The sequence below is a fragment of the Delphinus delphis genome, chromosome 1 (genome assembly GCF_949987515.2).
Source record: "Delphinus delphis chromosome 1, mDelDel1.2, whole genome shotgun sequence".
In the NCBI taxonomy this organism is placed as follows: Eukaryota; Metazoa; Chordata; class Mammalia; order Artiodactyla; family Delphinidae; genus Delphinus; species Delphinus delphis.
The window spans coordinates 146,223,443-146,246,760 of NC_082683.1; the positions used below are offsets into that span (position 1 = coordinate 146,223,443).

The following is a 23,318-nucleotide window of genomic DNA, read 5'->3' on the forward strand; positions in this document are numbered from 1 at the left end:
CCCAAGTGAATTCTGATATGCTGTGCAGCTTATATTTTAAGTCAACCAACCACATACATCTTTAATGTCTGCATGATTCAGTAACAGCCAGAACATGAACCTTATTTAATTTATAAAGAAAGATTAAACCCTCATTTCCACCCCAGCACGTACGCAGCGTTAGCCCATTAACAGGTGGAGAGACTAAAACTTAGAGAGGTTAAACAAACTTAATCAAGGTCACAGACCTACTAAAGAAAGAATGTGATGTCGGGTCTGTCAGACTCCAAAGTTCCCCCTTATTCTCTGTACTATGTAATTCTTTAAATTCTTTTTAAACAAATTGATATAAAAATTGCTGTACTTTCTCGACAGCTTTATGTCAATGGTCACATATTATTATCCAAATGAAACAACTTATTTTATATATTTTCAGGGAATTTGTGTAAATCAATTTATTTTTCATGGTGTCCATTAACTCTATGATATTTGCGCCTTAAAGACATAACTGTTTAAACCTAATTATTGTTAAAATATTTTTTTAAAAAAGCTAACATTAAGTAAATGAAGACATGTTATTGAGAAGGGACATGGTGTCCCAGCTCTACTACTTACCTCTTTGGGAAAATCATTTAACCTCTATGGCTTTTATTTTCCTTGTCAATAAAATGGGAATAATAAAAATAAGACCTTCTCTGACCAACCCACTGAACCCACGAACGAGACAACAGATGTGGAAGTATTTTTCAATGCTGAAGTACTTTACAGGGTCAAGGATGGTCATGCCTGACTTGGGATACATTACTTGTTGCCATTTAATTCCCTGAGGGCAGAGACTACCCTACTCAGCTCTGTATGCATAAATTGGTGGCTGGCACATGTAGGTGCTCAATAAATACTTAATGAACAAAGAGAATTTGGACTTTTAGTTATAATGCCTTAAGACGGCATTTACAATTTATTTAAATAGTCTGTAAGTGGAAGATAATCATAAAATCAATCATTTTAATATTTGAGAATGAAATATGAAGTTGCAGAATAATTTGGAAATAAGCCCATGCACCAGGGACACTCTGCTCAGTGAGATGCTGATGAAACTTGCCTTGGAAAAGCAGACAGGTTTTTTGCTGCCCCTGCTGCTGGGCACCTCCACCAGTGGTCCCAGCACTGAGCCATCAGTCATGAATTTAACCCCACACGGTCCAAGTGGCTTTGCAGACAGACCGCCCCATCGTGCTAATCCTCTCACAAATGCCCTTCTCTCATCGTGGAGGGAGGGGCTTCGGACAACTATTCTCAATACCAGAAAAACATCAAGGCACATTCCCTGCCGCCAGCAGTTCAAGTATCCATCTGTGTTTGGAGGAGCAGCATGTTTGAGAAACTCACAAGAACAGCCTGTGTGGAGTTCTCAAGGGCAGTTCCTGTATCTCTCTACATTGTGCTGACACAGCACTAAATCCCTGTAGCCCAGGCTCCATCAGGGAAGAGCTTTTATAGAGTGGGAGACGATCGTTTTCCCCACCTCACCTCATACCCTCCCCTCTCCTCTGACTCCTCAGCCAGGAGACCTGGACCTCAGGTCACTAAGGATTTTCCCAGATTACAAGAGGTAACCCTAACCCTCCCCTTTTGCCATGCCAAGGAGTCAAGGACCACAGTCAAATCCCTCAGGTCATTCAAGCCGAGGTCTCCCACTCAAACCCACACGAGGTGATGGCACAGTTTCTTGGTTTTACTGATAGGACTTGAGGGACCAATGACCTTCAGAAAGTAAAGTGCACAGACCACGTGGTAGTTGCTCATGAGTTTGAGTCAAACACAAAATTCTGGCAGACGATCTTGCCAGCAACCTTTAGGAAATTAAATCTGCTGTCAAATAGGAAATGAAACACAGAAAACCTGACATACAAAACCGGTCCCCCGGATTTCTTTATGGACCAACCTCATGGAACTGAGTGACCACACAACTATTAGGAGAAAACACACCCTGTCTCAGATATACCACATCTCACCCTGTTGTCGAAACTCACTTGAGAAATCCTAGGGAATCTAAAATATTGGCGCTCAGTTTTTGCAGTAAAACCTCAGACTGCAAGAAGGGTAACTAATCCCAGCTGTAACAAAAATATAAGTAGTCTGGGAGATATATTGCTACGACGATTACTGCTACCAGTGAAGTCAGTTGCCAACTAGGCAAGTAATATCTTTGCATGCAGATTTATGTTATTGTAAGCAGCTCTTTACAGGAAACCGCCCTCAGCAGGAAGCCCCTTTTCTTGTCACTTTGGCAAAGCTATATTGCAACTAACTTTCAAACCAGGCACCTGCATGCTCTACTCATTTCCAGTCCAAGCACAGCTTTCAGATATTGTAATCACATGATACCTTGCCTAACTTGTTGGTTCTTTCCATAGATCAAAGAAGTGGAAATGAAGAATAAGTAATTAACAGATGACCAGATCTCCTCCCTAGCTTCCCCTTCAGTAATCTCTGGAACAAGCCATAAACAAAGCGTGTGAACAAGAGAACATCTGGAGGAAGATCACGAGGAGTCCACAAGCCTGCACACACTGGCAGGTGGCGTCGACTCTGACCCCCATCTCAATGCTTAACTGAAATTACTTCCCTGTTGCTTTTTTTTTTTTTTTTTTTTTGCTGTACGCGGGCCTCTCACTGTTGTGGCCTCTCCCGTTGCAGAGCACAGGCTCCGGACGCGCAGGCTCAGCGGCCATGGCTCACAGGCCCAGCTGCTCCGCGGTATGAGGGATCTTCCCGGACCGGGGCATGAACCCGTGTCCCCTGTATCGGCAGGCGGACTCTCAACCACTGCGCCACCAGGGAAGCCCCCCTGTTGCTCTTTAAATGCTTTCATGGCTGAGTAGAATCTTCAGAGGTTGTTTCTGGGGGACACTGAGTCTACCATCTCCCCAGATTGCTGGCATTCTGATTAAAGGCAACTTTCCTTTCTACCATGTGTGAGTAATGATTCTGTAAGCAGCGATCAGCGAGACCCCCATTCGATAACATTAGGATGACAATGTATCATAATGGGATTTGGGCTACGTCACCACCAAGCCTCTGTGAGTCCATTTTCCTGTCCCCCTGATAAGAACCCTGCTTCCCACCCACAGCAGAAGAACCTCAACTGTAATAAGGAAGCCAGCAACCTCGTCTGACTGCTGCTAACTCATTCACTGTTCACAACCCAGTTGGCACCTGTAGGATACCCAAGATGTATATTTTAATTAACTTCTTAGCAAATCCTCTATACACTGCTGCTAGCAACATTTCCCAGAAACATCATGACTACTTGTATCTATCATCTCGACTTTAACAGTAAGGTCATGTCCGCAGGCATTGCTTTCCAGAAGCCTGGTGGGCCAGATCTCCTGTGTAAATAGCCTCATAGGGAAAGCCGTGCCCCTCCCTGCAATGGGGAGCAGGAAGGAAGCCCTCCAAAATCCAGAGAAGGTTGTCTGCAGGACACAGTCAGCTCCCAGGAGAGAGAGGTCAGACGTTCCTTCCTGGATGGCACATTCCCTCACCCGTGGGCTTCTTACACAAGAGGAACAATTCTAGGAGAACTGAGGGAAGAGGGCAGAGAAAGGGAGAAGTCCACGTGAAGGAAAAACAAGTTGGAGGACAAACGCATCCTGGACAACCAATAGGGGTGGCTCACTGTTCCTATGTTTTTTTGACTGTAGGTCAGTGGCCTCCATCTTGCTTGGGTGGCTCCAAGTCTGGTTTGACTGATTCCTTATCTCGGCATCAAGAGCTACCCCCCAGGCCCCTCCTTACCTTGGGGCTGATTGAGTTCACCCTCCCCCCCCATCTCTTTAGTCCCTCTGTGGTCCCCTCCCCTGAGAACACCAGCAAAAGCTCCTGCTGGAGTTGTTCCGGGGCCCAGTCCCTGTGACCCATGTGAATGTAAGATACTGAACGTTCACAGATACTTAGAGTCACCCAAGGCCATCGTCCAGGTAGTCTACGGTCATGGCATGTCAGCGAGGAGGAGTCCTTAGGAGACCTCTAGCCCAGCCCAGTGCCCCTTAAGTTTTAATGCGCACACAATGGTCCTAGGAGATCTTGTTAAAAAGCAGATTCTGACTCAGTAGGTCTTGGGTGGGACCCAATATTCTGCATTTCTAACAAGCTCTCAGAAGAGGCTATTCCCCAGACCATACTTGGGCTAGCATGGCTCTTGCTAAATACAGACATTGGCTGTATTAAATACCAAACATACAAAATAACCAAATACAAAATAAGTAAGGTATGGTAGTCCCTGGCCTCCAAAAGCTCAGTGAGCTAGACACAATGACTGCAAGAGCATGTATACGTATTAAAATACATGAACGTACACGGTACCATGGAGTAATGAGGAGAGAGCAATCCCTCTGCTGGGGGGTTGAGCACAGCTTGACAGGCACTGAAGCTGGGACTGACTTGAAGACTATGCGGTATCTTGCCTGATAGAAGGAGAAGCATGACAGCGAGCCCTGCAGAACTAGCACATCAGCACCAAGGTCATGAAGGTTTGTGAGAGAACTGGATGGGCTCGACTGAGGAACAGTGACCAGTTCTGCCCCGTTGTCTTATAAGGTGAGTGAGAAGCATTTGAAATGGTAGGTTGGAGCCAGGTTTGTATGTCATGCTTAACAATGAAATATTATTAGAGAATTAGTCTTAACTTTACCCTGCAGGTTATCTATAGCGTACAGTACTCAGGAGGCGACAGTATTCATCTTGTTCATTAGGTAAGTAGTTGTACAGTATCAGAGAATTTCATTAGCACATCAAGAGAAAAATCTTTGAGTGCCTACTGTAGTCAGGTGGATCGAATAAAGATGGCAGGTAACATGTCTGGAGCTAAAGTAGTCTGAAATCTCAGGACTCACAAGGTGGATGACATCAAATATTTTTGCACTTCTCCTTGGTATAATGGGAAAAGGAAACCTACTTACCCGTGGTGCTAGGGAAGGTATGAATTTTCACATACTCATCTACAAGCAAATGCATTATGCATCTAAACCTTTCTTATTAAGAGGATTAGGATTTAGATTTTAATGCAATTAGAATGTACTACCTATGTGACTCTGGAAACATTACTTACATCTCTAGTTCTTACACGGTGATGATGATATTTAAATCCTTATCCAACGATACTACTACAAGAAAAAATAAGTTAATTCTAACAGGGGACTTTTTAAAACTAAAACAATGTATTTTGTTCTCAGCAATCCCTACTTCCGGTTTGTCCAACTGCTCACAGATTTAGCACTAAGTCTAACTGAATTGGATCTTAGGGTATTTTTCTCCATATTAATAAAGAATACCCCCTTCTATCTATAACACCTAGGCCACAAGGCTCTCTGCCCTAGAGGAGAAGAATATGTCAAAAGAGAAGATAGAAAACCTGCCCCTGTGACTCAGTGGACTCTGGGAAGGGGAGGAAGGGATGAAAGAGGATGGGAGAATTCAGAAACCTGTCCCGGCTCCTCTTCCCATCAGCCCACCCCATGACACCCTAAAAGGGAAGTCCATTATACAGATGGAGATAAAAACCCAAGCAGAGAGACTCCGTCTTTCCTTTCTAGTTGGAACTCTGAGAGACCACCTTGCAGGATGCTCTCAACAACAAAGCGTGGGCATATTGGAAGATATATAGTTAGGCAGAGTGAAGGAGAGAGCGTAGCTGCATTGCTGAGTCTCCTTCAGCAACCTTATGGCAAAAGAGATTCAGAAGTTCCACATGGAAGGTAGTAAGATGAGAGCCAATAAATCTGGTTTAGGGACACCTGTGATGAATGGCAAGGTGAGTACACTGCAAAGTGTAGTGCACAGCCTTGCCAGGGCCTGGCCGAGACTCAAAGGGGTCTGCCTAGTCAAAAGAACTGTGATGAGGCAGAGTAAGGAAGACAGGAAGTCTGGGCCAGCTTCACCGGCTTCTTCGTATTAGACTCTGCACAGGTTCCTGGGGCTCAGATAAGATCCGCATTCTCCTTTGAGTCCACTTTAATGGGGCTTTTGCTCCTACCACTTCACTAAAACTGCTTCTGTCAAGGTCACCAGTGACCTCCATAGGGGTAACTCCAGTGTCAATCCTCATCTTCCTTTACTACTTTAGGTAAGGATATGGAGAAGCAGACTGGACACAACAGAAGAAAGGAGCAATGAACTTAAAGATAAGCCAATAGAAAGTATCCAAATCAAAACACAAAAAGGAAAAAAAAAGAATTGGGAGGCAAAAAAGACAAACCAAGCATCAAAGAATTGTGGGATAATACCAGACAGTCTAATTGGAATGCCAGCAGGAAAAGAGAAAATGGTAGGAAAGAAATATTTGAAGGGATAATGCCAAGAATTTTTCAAAATTAATGAAAGAAAATAAACCATAGATCCAAGCTCAGAGAACTCCAGGCAGAAAACAAAGAAAACTATACCTAAGCACATCACAGCCAAACTGCTGAAACCAAAGGTAAAGGGAAAATCTTGAAGTCAGCCAGAAGGAAAAAAAAAGAAACATAACACACAGAGGAATTATATGAGCCTTCTTGTCAGAAACGAAGCAAGCCAGCAGATAATGGAAAGACATCTTTAAGACGCTGAAGGAAAAAAATAACTGTCAACATAAAATTCAATATCCAGTAAAAATATCTTTCAAAAATGAATACAAAATAAGAACATTTTCCCCAAAAAAAGAAATAATAGTTTATATAATTCATTGCCAGCAGACCAGAAGGCTAAGGAAGTTCTTCAGGCAGAAAGAAATATAATATCAAATGGAATATCTGGATTTATACAAAGAAATTAATAGCACCAGAAATGGGCTGGGGAGGAGTTATCGTTTAGTGGGTCTGGAGTTCGTGTTTGGAAAGATGAGAAAGTTGCACAGATGGATGGTGGTGATGATCACGGAATAATATGAATGTACTTAATGCCACTGAACTGTACACTGTAAAATGGTTAAGGGACTTCCCTGGCGGTCCAGTAGTTAAGACTCTGCACTTCCAGTGCAAGGGGGGCATGGCTTTGATCCCTGGTCAGGGAATTAAGATCCCACATGCTGCACGGCACAGGCAAAATAAAATAAAATAAAATGATTAAAATGGTAAATTTTCCCATCTTGTTAAGGGAAAAAGTGTAGATACTTCAGTAACTGAAGGGCGTCATAATATCACAGAAAAGGAAAGTCTTGATAAGAGCTCAGATGATGCTATTGACCTGAGCTGCATTCAAGTCCACATTAGTATAGTGACCTTAGGTGATAAACTTTATAAACTCCAAACTACTTACTTGTTCATTAGGGAACTAAACTCTTCTTCAGAGATATATTGTGGGAACTGATATAACCTTTGAAAAATACATAGCTCTATATAGTGACATGGAGTAAACCTTCAATAAATGTGAGCTCCTCATACTACAAAAAAAGTAAATTTTATATTAAATTGTGTATGTTACCATGATAGATAGATAGACAGACAGACAGACAGATGGGTAGATACGAAGGCATAAAAAAAGAACAAATAACAAATGGGATAAACAGAAAACAATTATCAAGATGGCAGATTTAAATGCAGCCACACCAATAATAACATAAATGCCCCAATGGCAGAGACTGTCAGTCTGGATAAAAAAGTAAAACTCAACTCTGTGCTGTCTACAAAAAAACTTATTTTAATTATAAAAACACACAAGGTTAAAAGTAAAAGGATGGAATAATATATGCTATGAAAACACATCAAAAAAAAAGCTGGATTCACTATATTAATATTAGACAAAATAAACCTCAGAACAAGAAATATTAACAATAAAGAGGATAATTATAAAATGATAAAATGGTTCCTTCATCAAGAAAGTATAACACTCCCAAATGAGTGTGGACGCAGCAGCAGAGCTTAAAATTCATAAAGCAAACAAAATCCAAAGCCCTTCAAACGGCCCCCTGTTCTCTTGGCCACCCATTTGCCTCTACATTTACTCTTGCTCCTTCTGCAAGAGTAATGGCACTGGCAGCCCTGCCATGCCTTCCACACCGAGGCTCACGCTCTGTCCTCCACGTACTTTCTGCTGGGAACACTCTGCTCAGCCACCCATGTGGCTACTCGCTCATTTCGTCCAAGGCTCTGCTCACATGGCGCCTCCTCAGTGAAACTTCCTCGTCCTCCACATTTCACACTGCAACTGCTGGCACTCCCTATCCCCTTCACCCGGCTTATCTTTCTCTGTAGTTATGAATTTCTAACAAACTACCTAGTTTACTTATTTTGCTTATTATCTTCCTCTTATTATTATTATGGAAGTTCCATAAGGGGCAGGATGTTCTGCTTCTTTTCTCACTACTTTACGTCATGAGCCTGAAACAGCATCTCCCACATAGGCACTCGACATTTACTGACTGGCTTTTAAAACTGAAATGCCCTTTGCCAGCCCCATTCCCAGATATCATAATGAGGGAGAGTGCATAAACTGTTTGAAATAGAGAGATTACATTTATTTGGTATATTAGAGTGATAACACATGAACTACGTTCCATGACATGGAGAATATGAAAATGACCAGCCCAGTACCTGGCACATGTGATCACTTTCTCAGTCCTCTTGCTCCACTCCTTTCCCATCCCTCCAAGAGTTTGGGGACTTTATCACATACACTTTTGTACAGCCGAAACCTAACAGAGCCTGGTTCATGGGAGACACGATGATAAATGAAGAAACGAGCCCTCCTCTTTATTTTTTTAAAAACATCTTTATTGGAGTATAATTGCTTTACAGTGTGTTAGTTTCTGCTGTATAACAAAGTGAATCAGCTATACATATACATACATCCCCATATCTCCTCCCTCTTGCATCTCCCTCCGTCCCAACCTCCCTATCCCACCTCTCTAGGTGGTCACAAAGCACTGAGCTGATCTCCCTGTGCTATGTGGCTGCTTCCCACTAGCTATCTATCTTACATTTGGTAGTGTATATATGTCCATGCCACTCTCTCACTGCATCCCAGCTTCCCCTTCCCCTTCCCCTTCCCCGTGTCCTCAAGTCCATTCTCTACGTCTGAGTCTTTATTCCTGTCCTGCCCCTAGGTTCCTCAGAACCTTTTTTTTTTTAGATTCCGTACATATGTATTAGCATACGGTATTTGTTTTTCTCTTTCTGACTTCCTTCACTCTGTATGACAGACTCTAGGTGGATGGACCTGAGCCCTCCTCTTAATGCCAACTCATTCAGAACATCTTGCTTGATAAGCCCAGCTGGAAGTAATCTCCGCTGCCCCTGTACTCCACATACACTCACTGCCTAAATTAGTCTTTAAGCCTTGCCATATTCTGCCATGTATTTGATATTTAAGCACATGTCCTCAGAGGGCAAACAAAATTCACATTTCTTTATTTCCCTCTGTTCTTCTTAGCACATGGGATATACTCAATAGTTACGTCTTAAGTGAATGGAAGTAGCATTAGAAAAGACGGGAACCACGGTACGTTTCACCTCTACAAAGAAGAGTCCTGAATGGCTAAGAGCACGCGTATTACCAGCTATATAACAATGGTATATTGTCATATAGTCAGTAACAAGATGTTATATATGATAGGGGTATACATGATAATGATCCTACCACAGACATCACTCTGGCCATAACTGAATTATACGCTCATTCATTCATTCACTGTTCATTCCACAAACATTTACTGAACGCCTCCTAACTGCTCAGCGATGCAAAAGGCGTATGTGATACGACAGGCGCACAGTGCTGGCCCTGGCTTGAGGAGCTCACAGCCCAACAGAAAAAGACAGGCAAGTTGACAAGTGATAATAATGCCAATGGGTACAAACCATGGTAATAGTGAAAGTACAGAGAGTACCATGGAAGCACAGCAAAAGGTACCTAATTCAACCTTAGAGAACCAGGTATCCCAGAAAAGATGCAGTGTGAGGTAAGAACAGAAGATGCAGAAGTTGGAGGGAACAGAGAATGGGTGGAGGAGGAGGTGAATGGGCAAAGGCTTTCAGTGAAGAGACAGCTGATGGCCTTGGAGGCAACAGAGAGTCTGACAGAGCCAGGACATCGAATTGAGGGAGGGGCTGCAAGGAGATAAGGGTTCCCTCCCCTCTCACACTGAGACCCCTCACATCCAGCCCCCAGCCCCTTTACTCCACTGAAGCAACCTCTCTTGATAAGGTTAGTAATAACCTTCAGTTGACAAACCCCAAAAGGCTTCATCACGCTCAACCTCAGAAGCACTGGGCTCTGATAACCACTTCCTCCTTTCTCAAAACACTCTTTGCTCTTCTCGGTAAAATATGTTCCCTGGTTGTTCTTTTTTATTTACCAAGAGAAGTTGGCCTTCTCTAGGCAATCCTTTTTTTTTAATCTGCTTTACAGGCTCAAACCTGTCCACCCAGGCTGAAAGTGCTGAAGTCCTAAAATCTCGGTCCTTGTTTGAAGACTAAATTCCTCCCTGGGCCTACAAGGTCATCTTTGGTCAGAGACCCCACCTGTATGCATTCTCATCTCAAATGAGCCCCAAACATGTGCTCTCTGCACACCACACAATGGCCTTCTTTGGGCCAGAGAACTGCCACATTCTCCTACCAGAGGGCCTTTGGACATGCCATTTCCTCCTCCTGGAAAACTCTTTCCCCTTCTACTCAACTTTCAGACCTCAGGTCAATCCATATCTCAGCAGAGGAGCTTTCTATGATGAGAACAAATCCCCCTACACAGGTTCTAAGAGCACCATGGATCTCCCCTTCACAGCATCTGTCTCAGTGCAATTCTATTAGTCTTTGAATTCGTATCTCTCTTCCCCATTAGACTATCACATGGCAAGTGCTCAGAATAAAGAGAATGAAAGACAGTAGCTGGGGCCACATCAGGAAAGGCTCTGCAGGAATCTGTTCTCCTTCCCAAGGCTAAGGGTGATGGTAGCAAATGTTTCTTAAAGCGCGGTCCGTGGACCACAGATCACTTTAGTTGCTTGACAAAATTCAGATTACTGGGCCCTACTCCAAACTAAAACAGAATCTAGACATGGACTCCTATTCTGCCATTTAACGAGCCGTGCAGATGATTCTAACATATACTATCATCTGAGGCCTACTCAGTCCACTAGTAATAGTGATGTGGAATCTGACCGTGGTTTAGACCAATTTTCCAAGAGAATATGCACTCGGGGGGCAACCTGGGATGCCAGGAGCAATCTTCACTCAAAGCAAAGAAGCGAGGGCCTGCCTTCCCCTCGACTGATAAGTGATCAAGCTGGTCCTACTCCTCCCAAGCCCAGGCCCAGGCAGGAGACGTTATATCATGTAAAACAGGGAGAGAGGACAGAGAGGAGAAGCAATGGATGGAAAGCTCCAGGGGGTCCAAGGAGGAGAATCTGAGGTTCAGTTACTCAGAACCCCTGGGCGGCATAATTTTCCCATCCCAGATGACACCTACTCAGCCCCTTTCTTTTCCTCAGGAGGCTCCAAATTTGACCCTTATCCTTTGCTTCTGCACAAACACCACTGGCGGTCCACGATGAGGGTTTCACTCCTTCCCACCCACTGAAAGAGGACAGCCTCTCCCTAGTCTGTTGTCCCTGAAATAATGAAAGTCCTTTAAATTTTTCTTTTTTTGTTGTTGTGGTGGTGGTGGTGATGGTGATGGTGATGGTGGCTGGTTTGCTGGTTTGGGGCCTTTAATGAGGAGGGATAAGAGTTGTTTTCTTTACTCACCCCCTGCTCTTTTTTGCACCAGGCCCAACAAAGAAACACAAATTCCCTCTTGGATTCTAATGGTAAGTCGTTCAATACAGAAAAGATAGAAACATTCACATTTGAAAGAACACAGAACCTAGAATGCACGCTGTAGGAGTGGGGGGGGGGGGGCCAGAAAGAGCCTCAGGTACACCATAGGAAACAGATTATACGGAAGCAGGTGGCATTGTATAAATGCACCATAAATGCGGTCAGGAAGGCAGGTTAGCCACTGGGAATAATTAAGTTCGACCCATACTTCACATGTAAGCCAATTTCCCTTTTATCTCTTAAAGGAGTGGGAGGCCTGGGGGATCATCTTTCTTTACTTGGGATATATGTTTGTTGAGGGCCTACTATGTGCCAGGCTCAGTGCTGGGTGATGCAGAGACTATGGAGAGCGGGTTTCTGAGAATCTACAGAAAAACTCTTTCAGTAGCTTACGGATCCCCAAATGAAGGATTCTTGCCTTATATAAAAGTTAGTAAATGTCAAATGGACTTCCTCAGATTATCACCAAAGGCAGAAACTACACAGGAAAATAAGGAGAGACCTGACCGCATACAAACGTAAAACTGATACATCAAAATGCCTATAAACATTTCAGGGAAACAGCAGGTTGCACTTTTAATTTAATCCTCAGAACGGAGGTGGGGCAAAAAGCAACAAGGGTTTGCTAAAGGGAGGGCATGAATTAGAAACAAGAGAGTGCTAAGTGCCCATAAGGTTCCCGGCTGGCAGATGTGGGACGATTCTCCATCCTTGTTGACAAAGAGGGTCTGACCCAGCCTGATGTAAGACAAAGAAACAGAGCAGGAGGGGGAGGACAGCCATCAAGGTGGCCACGTGCCAGGGGGCACAGGAGGAGGAGACACTGGCAGGAGAAACGAAGTCCAGTTTTTATGTGGCCCCCTTCCCACCTCCACTGAGGCAGCCACTTCTGGATCGCCATTTGTAACGTAAGGGATGTAACGTAAGAACAGAAACCCCGTGGACCCCACACCATTCCCTTGGTCAGTTACTCAGGGTTAAATGGCAACTCCCTGTCTCCTCATCCCTTTGGTACATAGAGGCCGACCCGCTGCCCGACGGCCCCCTCCCCTCACCCCCTGCACCATCTCCCTTTCTAGGGAGTCAGTACAAAAGCCATCGTCATTCTCAAGTATCCCTGAGTTCCAGAGCCTGTCACACAAGCCTTACATTCCAGACCCTGGAGGAGGAATCCACTTCAGCTCCATTTCACTGGAGACAGTGAAAGGCGGTGATTCTGAGCACAGATGCTACAGCCATGTGTCGGGTTCAAATCCCAGCTCCACCACTAACTAGCAGTGTGATTTAAGGATTTAAGGTGTGTGATTCCATCAGTTTCATCATTTGTAAAGTGGGGATAACAGAAGCTACAACGTAGGAGTTTTGTGAGGATTACATAAGTTAGATCTATAAAAGCATTTAGAAATGTGCCTGGCGTGATGTACGCACTGTTTGCTGCCACTGCCTCTATTATTATTATTACTCCTGCCATACCTGTTGACCCTTGAACAACACGGGTTTGAACTCTGTGGGTCCACTTATCCTCGGATTTCTTTCAATAGTAAATACTACAGTACTATTTGGTCCGAGGCGGACTGAATCCAAGGATGCGGAACCACAGAACCATGGATACAGAGGACCGACCATAAATTATACGTGGATTTCCAACTGTCAGGAGGGTCGGCGCCCCAACCCCTGAGCTGCTCAGGGGTCAGCTGTATTCGTCGTGAGGACATGTTTTCGAAGCACTTCCCTCCAAGTCCTGTTCCGCGTTCTCCATCGTAGCCCCTCCCTCGGAAAAATCCTATCTCCAAAGAGAAACAGTTGTCAAACTCCTCTCTCACATCAAAGTCTGAATGGAATCTCTTTTCTTCCTGTAAGTTTGCAACGTTCTCCCTCATCTGGTATCAAGGACGTGGCACAATGTCAGATAAAATAATGACAGTAATTAAGTGAGAAAGGCGTACATCCCTCCTTCCTCACAAGGCAGATTCATTCTCAGGAAAACTGCAAGCAGACACAGTATTTTGGCAAGCCATGTACACACATTTAACGAGAAAAACAGGGAGACAGAGAGGGTGGGGTATTGACAGTGGTCACGGTGTGTCAGTGCCAGCGACACAGAGCAACTGCTCAAACACCAGATCAAACTATTTGAAAAATCTTGCTCTTCAGACCTTTAGTGTCCAAATTTAGTGTCCAGAATTACAGAGAAGAGTGACTATTCACCCATTCAGCACATATTTCCCGAGTGCCCACTACATGCTGGGAACCAGGGAGGGTGCTGGGGACACAGCACTGAACAAAACAAGATCTGATCATTGCCCTCAAAGAGCTTATAGTCTGCTGGGATATGAACAAGTAAGGAGACATCTACTGTGGAGCATGGCTGCTGCATGACAAGTACAGGGTCTTAGTTCCCAGAGATGAGTATTATAATATCCCCATTTTCCAGAGAAGGAAACTGAGGCACAGAGGGGGGTCACTGGGTAATGAGGAACAGAGGCAGGATTCAAATGCAGGCAGTCAGACTCCACGTCTGGGCTCTGGTGACCGGGTGACCAATGAAAGCCTTCTGTTTGAAGATGCCCTGGTGTTTCCTGCATCAAAGCGCTTCGTACTCTAAAAAGTTTGAGGGTTCGCTCAGTAATACGTGAACTGAAAACACTCTCCACACAGGGAAAAATGGAGAGAGGAGCAGAGCAACTGTCTTTGAAGTAAAAATAAATCCGGGAAGCAAAACATATGATGGCTCACAAAATCTGTCTCAACTTGACATCCCATTTCTGCTTTGATTTACAGAAGTCTGTGCTTGGAGGAAAAGGTAAGAGGATTTTTGAAATATGAATGGAAGAAGAAAGAAAATATGTTTTCTGAGTCTGTTGGGATTCAGAAGAGAGAAGGGTAGACTAAGAGAGGTATCCAAAATGTGAGAGAATACGAATGGCCCGCAGCTGGAAACTATTTGCAAAAAGAATTCCCGCAGGGGTGAAGGGGAGGTCGCGATGGTCTAGATTTCAGGGACCCCCGTGCTTCCATTTTGAAATCCACGCCTCCCACATATCGCCCTCCACCCCCACTTGCCACATCCTCACCCAGCCACCCGATCAGGCCTTTCTTTTCTGAGAAATTAAAAAACAAACAGTGCAGCCTTTACTCTCCTGTCTGCAATTCTGATTATTAGCTAACGTGTTGATGTCTACAGTGTGCCTGCTTGCGTTCACTGCTTCAGCACATGGTCTCACTTCACCCTTGCACCTCCCCAGTGACGCAAACACTATGATTCGCCCCATTTTGATACCTCAGAAAACACAGGCATAAGGAGGTTAAATCACCTGCCCAATTACACGGGTGGGGGAGGGGTGGGAGTATTTTAGCGCGAGGATACTGGTGGTCATCTCCATCCAGTGGGGCTGGGGCTAATATAATGGTAGAACTGCAAGGGACCATAGACATCATCTAGTGACGAGAGTCTGTCTTTCATTTAACAGAGGAGGAAACTGAGGTAAAAGTAACCTGACCAAGCTCCCTCCTGAGGGCAGAGCCCGTCTCTTTTCCACCACAGTCTGTATCTCTGAATTGTCACATCTCAGGCTCAGAGCTGGGCCAGAGCCTCTCTTCAGCCAGTCTCATCCACTGCTTCCCCAACCCGGCCCATCTCTCAGTCACCTCTGGCTTTGTTAGATTTTCAAGTGCAGAAAAGTAAGAAGCTACCACTTCCTGAGGAACGACTATACCCCAGGCTCAATCAACCCTCATGTCACCACGAGGAGGCAAGGGCTATTATTATCTCCATTTTAGAAACAAAAAGATTGGCCCAGAGACTTTTAATCATTTGCCCAAATCACACAGCTAGTATGTGGCGTAGGAAACTCTTAGTTACTACGTTGCCTCCAAAAAACAAGTGAACTCTTATTAACAGCACCTGTTAAGAAGCATCCTTTCTCCTTTATGTTCATAATTTCCCTGCTTTCCCCCCAACAATGCTGGTAGATACGGTGTGTATTTCACAAACTCCACGCTTGCCATCCTGCCCCGCAACTTGAGGTTAAACGTGATTCAAAGGCAGGACTCACACAAGGCCAGGACTCATACAAAGTCGGCAGTTTGTGTAGCTGTTTTTTAATCATCTACTGCAGGCCTGGACCAACTCTCCATCTGGGGACCTAAATTCTTCTATTGACCTAACAGTTCATGCAATCAATGCCCCACTGAAAAAGGAGGCTCGGATTCCTCCCATCCCCAGCCCAAAGATGTCCCCATACATTAAAGTCTAGTAGCCACCAACAGCACCCAGATCCCTCTGGGATAAGCAGTGATGCATGAATTTGCCTGTGAAGACCTGAGAGCATCATAGTTGAAGAAATGCAGAGGGCAAGCTGTGCGAGATTCCTGAGATAATTGAAATTGACCCATAACTCACCAGCCACCATGGGAAATTCTATCACTTTGCACACTTTGCTTCCATAGCTAGAAATCAAATCAGAAGAACATGATCAGGTTTCTAATTTGGAACCTCAGACACGCAATGTCATCTTTAATGACTCCTGGAAAAAGATGCTCATTACAGATCTCAGCCTACCTAAATTAAAACCTGAAACCCCCCCAAATTAAGCAGAAAATTCTCAATTTCTCATGTCTGTACAGCCACAGAAAAATCACACAAGCGGGAATACACACACTCCTTAGGGGTTTGTTCTGCCTGCAAATATCTGAGCAAGAATTACACGAAACAGAAGAGCTAGAAGGAAAAAAAAAAATAAACACATCAGGTCCTAACTTTTACGTTTGGGCCATCTGGGCAAATAGCAATTTTTCACGATCAATTTGAACTATCATGTCAGGGAACATTATCTCTCTGCTGATGGCCAGTTTCATCTCTTCTGTAATGTAGAGCTCAGATTCCTCTGATACGGTCAGCTGCCAGCTTCAAGTCTTCTCTCACTGCTAAGGGGGCTGAAAGATGGTGCAATCAGTCAGCACCGTGTTCAGGTGTGTAAGGCTCCTTTCAAATAGGAGGCTAAAACTCCATCTCTCATCCTCAGTTGTAAACCTCATTCAGTGTGGATGTTCTAGAAGCTTAGGTAGCCATTAAACAATCTCCGGAGATTGGTTTTAAATCTCTTCCCTCCACTTCCCATCCACCTTGCCCTTTGCGTCACTGGGTGAGTGGCTGCCACAGCCCCGCAGAATGAGCTGCATCACCAGCGTTCACAGCTGCTCATGACTCAATTCCTCTCGAACCTTAACCCAGGAAGGGGGAGCAATGCCCTGTCTACAGCAATGCCTCAATGATGGCCCAGAAATATTAGATATAAATAGAAACTACAGATTGGAAATTTTATTTTCCTTTGGCATGCCTTCTTACGGAGAAAAAGTTAGAGAATGGGGACCAGGACCACTGCAGGGTTACGCGACCAGATCCTGACTATGAGCATCGTAAACTAAGGGTGGAGGAACGTCATAAATAGTGCAAAGGAGAATCTACAATTTTTATTCTTTCTTTTTTCACTTAAAAAACTACTTCTTCTGAACCTTAAATTGGGCACCGAATTGCTCAAAAAGAGTTCATCTCCCTTCCTAAATTCAACTACTTAATGTGGAACAGTTATTGTACAAAGAATGAAGGCCCAAGCGTTTCCACATGTAGCTGGCAAACCAGAAAACCCTTCAAGAAACTGAAACAAACATGAAGGGGCAGATCTACACCCATGCCTGCTAAAGGAAGCCAGGATACAAGTCTAGGTCACCACCAGGAAAGACCATGTCTGCTGCTTCATCCCATGCCCTTGTGAGCACCGCCCTTTAGAATCACATCACTCCAAGCAGTCACCCCAGAGCCCCCCCTCAGAGTAACTTTTCATTATTACTCTCTTGCCCGCACAGTAACAGAGAGGGAGGAGGGAGGGTTTCAACAAGCTGGTGTTTACACTATTTGAGTCTGGTTCCAAACAAGAATGACAAAGGTCTTGGCAGATATACTTTCTCCACCTCAGTGGTTTGTCTATAACAGAGGATCCTGGACAAAAAATAAAATACTTAATTCACTCGCCTGGAGCCAGCATGCATGCCAAGAGTCAAGGATTTTTTTATTATCCCAGCCAACAGTGGAGAAGCCCTTTAGGAGAATGTGCTTCCAAGAAATGCATGAGAGCAATCATTCACACCAAGGAGGCAGAGGAACCGCGCTGGGTGCCCACAAGGCATTCATCACATGTCCCCCAGGCCATGCTAGGTCCCAACCCGTCTGTTCAGTAAATTACTTTTATGAGCAGGTCAAAAGTGAACAGAGCCTTCCAACGAGGCTCACCTTTCAAACAGAACCACTTCCTGGCCCCCTAGCTACAGAGAGAGCCCCTTTCCTAAACTTGCCATTAAAGCCAGGCAACCTATGATATTTGATGAAATAATTAAAGACAAATTACAGTTTTAAGAGGGAAGTTTATAGCAATACAATCCTACCTTAGGAAACAGGAAACATCTCAAATAAACAACCTAACCTTGCACCTAGAGCAATTAGAGAAAGAAGAACAAAAAAACCCCAAAGTTAGCAGAAGGAAAGAAATCATAAAGATCAGAGCAGAAATAAATGAAAAAGAAATGAAGGAAATGATAGCAAAGATCAATAAAAGTAAAACCCGGCTCTTTGAGAAGATAAACATAATTGATAAACCATTAAACAGACTCATCAAGAAAAAAAGGGAGAAGACTCAAATCAATAGAATTAGAAATGAAAAAGGAGAAGTAACAACTGACACTGCAGAAATACAAAGGATCATGAGAGATTACTACAAGCAACTCTATGCCAATAAAATGGACAACCTGGAAGAAATGGACAAATTCGCAGAAATGCAAAACCTTCCAAGACTGAACCAGGAAGAAATAGAAAATATGAACAGACCAATCACAAGCACTGAAATTGAAACTGTGATTAAAAATCTTCCAACAAACAAAAGCCCAGGACCAGATGGCTTCACAGGCGAATTCTATCAAACATTTAGAGAAGAGCTAACACCTATCCTTCTCAAACTCTTCCAAAATATAGCAGAGGGAGGAACACTCCCAAACTCATTCTGTGAGGCCACCATCACTCTGATACCAAAACCAGACAAAGATGTCAAAAAGAAAGAAAACTACAGGCCAATATCACTGATGAACATAGATGCAAAACTCCTCAACAAAATACTAGCAAACAGAATCCAACAGCACATTAAAAGGATCATACACCATGGATCAAGTGCGGTTTATTCCAGGAATGCAAGGATTCTTCAATATATGCAAATCAATCAACGTGATACACCATATTAACAAATTGAAGGAGAAAAACCATATGATCATCTCAACAGATGCAGAGAAAGCTTCTGACAAAATTCAACACCCATTTATGATAAAAACCCTGCAGAAAGTAGGCATAGAGGGAACTTTCCTCAACATAATAAAGGCCATATATGACAAACCCACAGCCAACATCGTCCTCAATGGTGAAAAACTGAAACCATTTCCACTAAGATCAGGAAGAAGACAAGGTTGCCCACTCTCACCACTATTATTCAACATAGTTTTGGAAGTTTTAGCCACAGCTATCAGAGAAGAAAAAGAAATAAAAAGAATCCAAATCAGAAAAGAAGAAGTAAAGCTGTCACTGTTTCCAGATGACATGATACTATACATAGAGAATCCTGAAGATGCTACCAGAAAACTACTAGAGCTAATCAATGAATTGGGTAGAGTAGCAGGATACAAAGGTAATGTACAGAAATCTCTGGCATTCCTATACACTAATGATAAAAAATCTGAAAGTGAAATTAAGAAAACACTCTCATTTACCACTGCAACAAAAAGAATAAAATATCTAGGAATTAACCTACGTAAGGAGACAAAAGATCTGTATGCAGAAAATTATAAGACACTGATGAAAGAAACTAAAGATGACACAAATAGATGGAGAGATATACCGTGTTCTTGCATTGGAAGAATCAACATTGTGAAAATGATTCTACTATCCAAAGCACTCTACAGATTCAATGCAATCCCTATCAAACTGCCACTGGCATTTTTCACAGAACTAAACAAAAAATTTCACAATTTGTATGGAAACACAAAAGACCCCAAATAGCCAAAGCAATCTTGAGAATGAAAAATGGAGCTGGAGGAATCAGGCTCCCTGACTTCAGACTATACTACAAAGCTACAGTAATCTAGACAGTATGGTACTGGCACCAAAACAGAAATATAGATCAATGGAACAGGATAGAAAGCCCAGAGATAAACCCACGCACCTATGGTCACCTTATCTTTGATAAAGGAGGCAGGAATGTACAGTGGAGAAAAGACAGTCTCTTCAATAAGTGGTGCCAGGAAAACTGGACAGGTTCATGTAAAAGTATGAGATTAGAACACTCCCTCACACCATACACAAACATAAGCTCAAAATGGATTAAAGACCTAAATGTAAGGCCAGACACTATAAAACTCTTAGAGGAAGACATAGGCAGAACACTCTATGACATAAATCACAGCAAGATCCTTTTTGACCCACCTCCTAGAGAAATGGAAATAAAAATAAACAAATGGGACCTAATGAAACTTAAAAGCTTTTGCACAGTAAACGAAACCATAAACAAGACCAAAAGACAACCCTCAGAATGGGAGAAAATATTTGCAAATGAAGCAACTGACAAAGGATTAATCTCCAAAATTTACAAGCAGCTCATACAGCTCAATAACAAAAAAAACAAACAACCCAATCCAAAAATGGGCAGAAGACCTAAATAGACATTTCTCCAAAGAAGATATACAGATTGCCAACAAACACATGAAAGAATGCTCAACATCATTAATCATTAGAGAAATGCAAATCAAAACTACAATGAGATATCATCTCACACCGGTCAGAATGGCCATCATCAAAAAATCTAGAAACAATAAATGCTGGAGAGGGTGTGGAGAAAAGGGAACACTCTTGCACTGCTGGTGGGAATGTGAATTGGTTCAGCCACTATGGAGAACAGTATGGAGGTTCCTTAAAAATCTACAAATAGAACTACCATACAACCCAGCAATCCCACTACTGGGCATATACCCTGAGAAAATCATAATTCAAAAAGAGTCATGTACCAAAATGTTCATTGCAACTCTATTTACAATAGCCAGGAGATGGAAGCAACCTAAGTGTCCATCATCAGATAAATGGATAAAGAAGATGTGGCACATATATACAATGGAATATTACTCAGCCATAAAAAGAAATGAAATTGAGTTATTTGTAGTGATGTGGATGGACCTAGAGTCTGTCATACAGAGCGAAGTAAATCAGAAAGAGAAAAACAAATACCGTATGCTAACACATATATATGGAATCTAAGAAAAAAAAAAAAAGTCATGAAGAACCTAGGGGTAAGATGGGAATAAAGACGCAGACCTACCAGAGAATGGACTTGAGGATATGGGGAGGGGAAGGGTAAGCTGTGAGAAAGTGAGACAGTAGCATAGACATATATACTCTACCAAATGTAAAACAGATAGCTAGTGGGAAGCAGCCACATAGCACAGGGAGATCAGCTCGGTGGTTTGTGACCACCTAGAGGGGTGGGATAGGGAGGGTGGGAGGGAGGGAGACGCAAGAAGGAAGAGATATGGGAACATATGTATATGTATAACTGATTCACTCTGTTATAAAGCAGAAACTAATACACCATTGTAAAGTAATTTACTCCAATAAAGATGTTAAAAAAAAAAGACAAATCAAAGCAATTACTTGACATTCCTTACAATAATCACATGACATTTCTAACCCCAAGAAGCAAAGTGGACCAAAAATAAAATGTGTACAAGAGGCTTAGATCAATTCAGCCTCCATAATAAATTACTATGGAAAACCAGGATGTTTGTTGCATGCTGTCTACCCCCTTTCCAAGAGCATCATTGATATAACAATATTCACTAAGCTCAGAGATGAAATATAAGACTGGATGAGCCAGGATGGATTTTCTGAGCAGGGCCAGGACTCGGGTGAAGCGAATGGAGGCTTCTAAGGAGCACAGTTGAAGTAGGTATTGCCTCCCACAGATGTGCAAGTCCTCAGCCTGAGGTTCTTACATTAGCTTTGCAATTGCAAGAGCCAGCCGGCCACTTGTTCCACACTGCAAGTGATAATAAAACACAGTGGCAAGCAAGCCCATCTGGAGAACAACAATCAGAAATGGCAGGGGGAGCTGAGGGATCTTTGAGAACAAAGACTCCAGGGCAACTATACGTTTATGGGGCAAAATCAAGAAGACTAAGAAAACTCAGGAGAAGCACCTGTGTAGCCAAGTGCATGAGCGTAGGAATGATATAAGGCTAGGGACTTCCCTGGTGGCGCAGTGGTTAAGAATCCGCCTGCCAATGCAGGGGACACAGGTTCGATCCCGGGTCCAGGAAGATCCCTCATGCCGCGGAGCAACTAAGCCCGTGCGCCACAACTACTGAGCCTGCGCTCTAGAGCCCACGAGCCACAGCTACTGAAACCCTTGCAACCTAGAGCCTGTGCTCCGCAACCACTGAGCCCACATGCTGCAACTACTGAAGCCCCGCACACTTAGAGCCTGTGCTCCGCAACGAGAAGCCACCACAATGAGAAGCCCATGCACCACAACGAAGAGTAGCCCCTGCTCGCTGCAACTAGAGAAACCCCTCGTGCAGCAATGAAGACCCAACACAGCCAAAAACTAAACAAACAAACAAATAAATAAGGATGAAAGCTAACGTCTGTAAACACCTACTATGTGCCAGATGCTTTCAACGTACATTTTAGCTTATTTAATCTTCAAAACAGCTTTTAGAGATGAGTATTATTATTATCATTACCATTATTATTACCATGTAAGAGATAAGAAAACTGAAACCTAGATTTAGTAAGTTGCCCTGGATCTCAGAGCTCGTAAATGCCCTGGCCTGTGCTATTAACCTAAGTCTATTTTTTTAATCTACAGTCCCACATACAAAGACGTTATTTTCAAGAAAAACAGACAGCGATGAAATCATCAAAATATACGTCATGGGGGCTTCCCTGGTGACACAGTGGTTATGAGTCTGCCTGCCAACGCAGAGGACACGAGTTTGAGCCCTGGTCTGGGAAGATCCCATGTGCTACGGAGCAACTAGGCCCGTGCACCACGACCTCTAGGCCTGCGCTCTGGAGCCCACGAGCCACAACTACTGAAGCCCGCGAGCCTGGAGCCCGTGCTCTGCAGCGGGAGATGCCACCGCAGTGAGAGGCCCGCGCACCGCAACGAAGAGTAGCACCTGCTCACTGCAACTAAAGAAAGCCCGAGCGCAGCAACAAAGACCCAGTGCAGTCAAAAATAAATTAATTAATTAAAAAAAATATATATATATATATGTCATGTCCCAAGTTAGTAAAAAACCGCTTTAGACATAGCCCTTTGTGTATCTGTACACAAACTTGGTGAGAAAGTTTCTTACCTCACAATTTTCATAGCCTGACAATATTTTTGAGAGGGTCAGAAAACATGGATTGCCATCCTGTTACACAGATTAAAAAAACCGAAGGGCCAAACGCGACTT

At 43.4% G+C, this 23,318-nt stretch overlaps 1 protein-coding gene across 1 annotated transcript in view; it reads right to left on the reverse strand.

The window, feature by feature from the left end:
- Positions 1 to 23,318, reverse strand: part of HHAT (hedgehog acyltransferase) — a 363,481-nt gene that overhangs the window by 193,455 nt on the left and 146,708 nt on the right. The gene's annotated exons all lie outside the window — the stretch shown is intronic.